Source organism: Camellia sinensis, chromosome 1 (assembly GCF_055761805.1).
Source record: "Camellia sinensis isolate YWXY chromosome 1, ASM5576180v1, whole genome shotgun sequence".
Classification (NCBI taxonomy): Eukaryota; Viridiplantae; Streptophyta; class Magnoliopsida; order Ericales; family Theaceae; genus Camellia; species Camellia sinensis.
This window is the reverse complement of record NC_138961.1, coordinates 148,449,752-148,457,231: the sequence shown is the minus strand read 5'-3', so window position 1 is coordinate 148,457,231 and position 7,480 is coordinate 148,449,752. Positions and strand designations below refer to the sequence as shown.

Below are 7,480 nucleotides of genomic sequence, written 5' to 3'. Positions count from 1 at the left end.
TAGTAGCCAAAAACCTTTACTTTTGGCTACAACATTTTTTTTGTCGGTAAAACACCTACAATCGGAGACCAAACCATTTTTTAGTCGCCAAAACCTATACCTTTGGCTACTAATTTTTTTTAGTCGCCAAATACCTTCACTTTTGGCTACTAAAATTGTTTTAGTCGCTAAAACCCATGTAATCAGCGACTAATCTGATTTTTAGTCGCCAATAAGTATACATTTGGCTACTAAACTATTTTAGTCACCAAAAGTCTTCACTAATTCAATTTTAGTCTCCAATTGTCCTACTTTCAGCGACGAAATTTACATTTTTGATCGCCAAAACTGCTTTTTGTTGTAGTGTTTGTATAGTGTGTAGTTTTTATATAGAATAAATTTTAATCATAAAGTAATAATTTTAAATAATTTTTAAATAATTAAGTCTGAATTTATAATATTATTGGAGAGAAAAAAAAAAGAAAAAAAAAACCCTAGCACAACGTACCATAAAATTACAAAAAATTATTGGTTGCTTTTGAGGTGTTATGTGGTCATGTCTCACACCAATCATAATTCACCATATTCCTTTATGTTTTTTAATCACCTAACACAAATTGTTAAATCTTACTCTCCCACTAATCTCAACACAATAACTTATCTAAAATTACACTGCAAATGCAAGTCTGTAGGAAAGATGGAACCAACGTTCACTAATTTCATTACTCCTTGCTATTAAGTCCTATATTTTTCCCATATATTCGTGGATTTCTGTTGAAAAAGTCCGAGTCCCATACTTAATCACTTAGATTTTTCTGGGAGCGAGATTGTGTAATGAAAATTAAATTTGTATAGTGCTAAATTTTATATATAAAACAAATCACAAAATCACAATTTTAGATAATTTTTAAATAATTAAATCTGAATTCATAATATTACTAATTTATGTTATCTGTTTTCCAACACTTTTTTCCTTGTACTTGTTTTGGTTTCAAGATTTTGTTTTGTTGGATTTGTTGTATACTCATGGTTGAGTGGTAAACTTTTAATTTTTTTTGGGTCTAATTTGACATAGTTCTAGTGATATTTGTAATTTATCTCCTATACTATTGACAATCAATATTATAAAATTAAAAAAATAAAAATAAAAAAAAGACCGACTAGTAGTTAGTATTAAAAGTGAAGGCTTTTTAAATAAATTTTGTTCCGTCAAATGGCTTACATTTTAGGTTACGTGTGGATTGTGTTTACTTTAGTTGGTTGTTGCTTTAAAGAACTTAAACTTGTAAACAAAATTACCAACTTTTAAAGGAAATTAGGACCCATGAAAGCATTTTTTTTATTTTTATAGAAGAAAAAAAAAGTTGTTATGTGATGTCATCACTGTATTTATAGGCCTTGGCTAATCGATTGTCGGTCAGATATTTAACCTAATTTATAGGAAAAGACCTACTGTCAAAACACCAATGGATATGTCATAAAAAAAGTCAAGATAAATCAAAATACAATGCAAGATCCCGCCAGCTAAAAAATTCAGCTATTTCACACTTCCAAAATTCGAACCTAAATCACTCACGTAAAAAGAATTGCTTTCTCACTAAACCACCACCCCCGTGGTACCCGTGAAAACATTTCACTATAAAATAATGATAGATAGCTATGTTCTGTTCCAGCCAATCTCTGCTATTCTTATCGCATTTGGTTTTAACTTGCAAAAGCTTTTCAGATCTCACCTTTTATTTTCTTTGTAGTTTGTATTTTCTTTTTCTTTCCTTTTTCTTTTTGAAATCTAAGATCCAATCATAAGCTTACTAGTAAGAGGATCATAGAAAAAATCAAGCAAAGTTTGGAAAATGACATGACACATCAGAGACAATGAGCTATAGCCATTAGAAAAGAAAAGAAAACAAAACATCGTGATTTATCTCTCTTTTGTTTGGATAAATAAAAGAAAACAATAATGATAATAATAATAATGATTTTTCTCTTATCTTGTTTAGTTAGGATTATGTGTCCTATTTCTAGATAATAAAAAATGTATCAGCTAATTATTTCATCACGTTTATTGGGGGAAGACTTTATAAAAGATGTTAAAGTCAATTTTATCATAAATATTTCTAATGACATAAAAAACAAATAAGCAAATAAGTATACTTATTTAGGCTATTTCCAAACTTTTGTATATGCTTTTATATCATTTTTAATTTTTATATCAATAAAAAATTAATATTGTTGTGGGGATATATTTTTAGAATTGTCCACGTGGCCGACGTTGTTAGCTGAGGTGGCACGTGGATGGATCAAGTTGTTCAGATATGATCCGATCATATCAGAGTCTGGGATATTCAGATAAATAGAGATGAGACTGTTAATTCTAATCTAAATTAGAAAAGTCCGAGATAGATGTTATCCTCGAGGGATAGAGTCCGTGTTACTTCTAGAGGATGAGCGCACTGTTGACTATAAAAGTAAGGCACCTCTATGAGTCTAAAATATGCTTTTACTTGTGAAGTGTTCACTGAAGTTGTTATTTTTTAGAGATAAGTTGACTGACTTAATTGTTGGAGTGCCTCAGGTGGATGAGCCACTGTGATGTTTATTGTCTTCTTATGTGTAGGTGTTGGGCTTAATCTATTCTTTCGTGTGCTGTGCAGCTAAATTCCTTAGATCTCGGTTAGAAAATTTAGTTTGATTGTGAGTTCAAAAATCAACACCCAAAATTGTAGTTCATATTTTCTATTTATATATTTTTTTTCTATACATATGTACGACTCCATTCCTGCTTGCTGTTATATTTGGGTATTTGGGTTTTCTTTTTTGGTAATTTTTTTATTGACTTTTTCTTATTTTTAGTGATTTTTTTTCCAAAAATTCAAAAAAATTTAATCTTCTAAATTCTATTCCATGAGTTGGACTAAAAATTTAACGAAAAAAAAGGCAAAAAAAGAAAAAATAGTAAATTTTTTTATAGAATTGATCAAAAAACAATTACTTTTTAGATTTATCTACGCAAACAAATAAAAAAAATATAAATTTTTTTGACATAATTTAAATTTTTTTTACTAAAAATAAAAAATTTAAAAATTATAACTAATTTAAGTTATCCAAAATATTAAGTCGAGTAGCTTCTAGATCACTTCTAATGTTTTCTAACACCACAAATCAATCCTAATTCACATAAGAATTATGAATACAACAATTTACAATTTTGATTAGATAAATTTTTAGGTTTTATAAAATAAGAAAAAATTAGTATATTAACAAATATAATTTATTACTATCCTATGGTAAATTAAAATTATAAAACTTATAAAATGAAATGTATTTATATTTTATTGTAAATATAATTTTAGTAATTTATTTTTTAATTTTTACTAATTAAATTATGAGGTGCAGTTTTTTTACTTTCTTCGTCCCAAAATATTAGTCCATTATTCTATTTTTTATTGTCCCAAAATATTAGTCATTTTTCAAAAATCAAAGGCTAAAATAATAAGAATTTCTTATTGTGACACCCCGAATCTACACTATTGATTGCAGTCAAGGGAGAGTCACTAATGAGTCCTATGGTCAATAACCAAGTAAGATCCCAGATCGCCGAAGGAGTCAAATTAGCCACCCTTCTAAGTCCAGCTTTCTTAGGCAGCGCACTACCCTTTTGACAGATCTTAAAAGGTATTGACACAAGGTCTCATAAGCAATGATAAGGTTCATACATATAAATATATAGAACATAAGTACGTAACAACCACAAATATTCTTAATTCCGAAGGCTTGTTCCATTACATTACTTCCCAAAAGGAAAATTTAAATCCTTACATGAGCCTTACAAAATATTAAAAGGGATTTCTAACTTTCTTAGGATGGCCAAAAGTCTTTGAAGGTTTCAGGCTCGTCGTCTCCAGCTATTAACTCCTCTTCGGCACCTGGCATGACACGCCGTGAGCTTTGAATGCCTAGTAAACACACACACACCCCGTCCATTTTTCCCAATCCAATACACCATCACATTTATGGCAAACAGGTAGTGAAGCATGATATTTAAGTCAATAACAGCAATTTCAATAATAGAGGAAAGGAGCATGTCATCCAGATAAATAACAAGGTTGTAATGTTAATGGTTAGTGTTCTAAAAATCCCCCAAAGAGATTTCATCCTCCCAACCACAAGAATTGGACACCGGACTATTCGGAACTCCCCCTTTTGCTGCTTTGTTGCAGAACTAACCTCGGATGCCTACCAACGGTTATATACCGCATAGCGCCAACCGTAGGGCCTCAAAAGGGACAGCGAAAAGAAAAAAGGTTTTATCTCCTGAATCTAACCTCATCCTTCCAAAAAAGTCTTATCTTCCTAAATGTCCCATCCGGACCCAACCTTATCTCACCAATCAAACCATCGCAAAGAGTCCGAATACGTCCGTTCCATTCCAGGGTTTACGCGACAATTTCTTGCGCAAGACTTTAACCTTCAAATAAGGAACGCATCCCAACAATCCATATGTCACATATTCTCATTTTTTCATTACTCAAGTGCTCGAAAACCCAATACCCACCCAATTAGGTTTTCCGTTGAATTAAATATTTTAAAATCAAGGTTAGTCCAACTTATAAGACAATAATATTCATATAAGCATGCATTCTTAAGATGAGAAAGGTAAATAACATAACCACAACACATATAATATCATGCCAAGATGTGATCATAAGCTAATAAGCAATCTCATGAATACAAGGGCATAAAACATCCATGCATAACAAAATTTTCAGATTTAATATCACATAAAGATTAAAATGAAAGAACTATTTTAGATCCTTTACTGGACTTGGCCTTCCTATGGTTCGTAGAGAATTTGATCTAGTTTCTAGAACATTTTTCGGAAATGGGATTACTTTTCAAGATTTTAAGTTGTTTAGAAAATATTCCAGCGCTGTCTAGAATCTATCCAGATCCGTCGACCGTTACAAAAATTTGATTTTCTTGCAAACCGCTTCATATTTTTCGATGAAATCAATTTTAGTTGAAATCTAACACCTTAAGGGAGGTTTTGACATAAAATAGAGGTCCCGAATAATTTTTTACATTTTTTTAGAATTTCTGGAAGTGGGCTGAAAAAAACAGATTTTAAGGTACTATGTCCAAACAAGAAGATTTATGAGAAAAGGGTTCCACCAAGGGAGAGTTTTTGTTTCTTTTGTGAAGAAAACATGCTAACTAACATATATTTAACTCAGAAAATTTGCTTGAAAGAGTGCCCTTGGAAAGTTGAGAGATTGGTATAAAAAAAGATGGTTTTGTGCCAAAATGGAGGAAATACAAGAGAGATGGAATCAATACTCAACCCTTAGCATTTTTAACATAAGAACTCAGTAAAAACAGATCTGAAAACATTATTTAGAACTCTTAGGAATATGTATTAAAAAAGGAAAATGAAAGAAAAGGTTGTGTTGGTGGCTTACTTGCTAGGCTTGAACAAGATGACTTCTCCTCTTCCTTCCTCTCCCTCTCAAGACTTCTCTCTTGCTCTCCTCTAGGCCAAATGTGTGTGTGAGTGTGTTGTTTGTGCTTGCCAAGCTAGGGGATGGTGGTATTTATAGGCAAATTAGTGTAAAAAGACATAAAGGGCCACTAGTTCGAAATGGATGGAAAGTTTAGAGTTTTGCTTGGAATCAAAAGGGATAGGAGTGATTAAGGTGTTAAATCATAGGATTAGGCATCATCTAGTTGGCTCTTAGTTGAAAAGTAACTAGCATTGAGAATTGTATCCTAGGTCTAGGGTACTAAGTTGTGTTTTCTAGAATTTTATAATCATGAGCCTTGGGGAAATGTGATGGGTTATTATTTTAATTATTTTTGCTCCTAGGGCACATTCTACAAGGTGTAAACATATATATATATATATATATATATATATCTTACAAGATTGATGGTACTTCAAAATACAAAGTACTAGAAGGTACAAGGTACTAGCTTTTGGGTAAGTTTTGAATTTAAATAAAAGAGTGAGGGCTTGGAGTTAAATACATGTATTGGGACCTTACTCATGTAGAATTAAATTAAATTAGGTTAGGGAACCTAATCTGGCTAGGATATCCTTGTTTCGATAAAGATTAAAAATGCTAACTGGCAAAATTTGAAATAATTTAAGAAACTAAGGGGCTTTAAGGAAATAATTCAAATGTAAGGGTTTTTAAAGAAAGTACATTTTTTAGGGGCTTTACACCTATTTTGCCCTTATTTAAAATTCATGAATAACAAAAAACGTATAAGGGTAAATTACAAATATACTCCTTGAGATTTAATTAAAATATGAATCGTCCCCTGTGGTTTTGAAAATTACATTCCACCCCTTGAGATTTCTAATTTTATAATAAATTGTCTTTTTATTAATAAATCATCAAGTCAATTAATAGTTTTTAATAATGTTAAAAATATGTTTCGATTAATAATTTAGGTAATTTTATTATTGTACAGGAGAGCAATTATGAATTTCATTTTTTTAGTTAATTATGTCAAATAAAAAATTCTAATAAGGGGGTATTTGTAATTTTTCAAACCACATAGGGTAATCTGTATTTTAAGAAAATTTCATGAGATGTATTTATAATTTATCCAAAGTATAATTATAGCTATTGATATTCTCAAAAAAATGTACTATTTTAAAAATTAATATTTTAAAAATGTAATAATTATATTATCAAAAAAGTTGAATTTTTTAAAATGAACTATTATTTTGAGACTGAAGAAGTATTAAGAATTTAGAACACATAATTAATGATATTAAAATAAAAATCTTTCTTATGTGTAACTCTGACAAAAATAAATAAAATTTAATTTGATTATAAATTGATTTTAACACATATTTTAAATAAACTTTACATTATTATTTTAACTTAAAAACTACTTTTTAATTATTTATTTACACTCTACATAACAGGTTAATAATGCTAGTTTAAGTTAATGCTAGTTTAAGTTATCCTAAAAGCAACACTCAGCGTCATCATGTGAAAGTAAAGTAAGCTTTGTTGTGACTAATTTTTGGTGTGGTCTGGTTCACATGATTGAAGACTTGGGAATTGTGTTGCGCACATGAAACGCATGCGTGGAACGATTGCGGCTGCCATTTAAGGGACCCACAACTTTAGATATTTACAAGCTAAAGTATTTATTGATTGATTGATCGGTCCATAATTCATAAATAAGTGATTGCTTAAAGGATTTAACTTTTATAACCTATTTGAAAATGGATATGCCTCCTCTACAGCCCGCCATCAGATTTAGGCTGCCAACCGATTCGTGAAATTCGTAATTTGATTTAGTTTAGTTTAATTTGATAAGTTTGAATTGATTTTTTAAATTAGTAATTTAATTTGAGATTGAATAATTAAAAATTCGTAATTTACGGATTGGTTCTGAATTGAATCCTACAATTTTGGATTAGAACCGATCCGGACCGTATACAAATAGTCTATATTTTTATTATACATCATCCCCTATAATA

The 7,480-nt window shown here is 30.1% G+C and overlaps 1 long non-coding RNA gene across 1 annotated transcript; it reads right to left on the bottom strand.

The window, feature by feature from the left end:
• Positions 1–3,721: 3,721 nt before the first annotated feature.
• On the bottom strand, positions 3,722–5,554 carry LOC145790027 (uncharacterized). Its single transcript, XR_014328652.1, has 2 exons — positions 5,439–5,554; positions 3,722–3,905 (listed from the first exon to the last, which is right to left on the bottom strand). It is a non-coding gene; the product is annotated as an uncharacterized LOC145790027 (long non-coding RNA).
• Between the last annotated feature and the right edge of the window lie 1,926 nt (positions 5,555–7,480).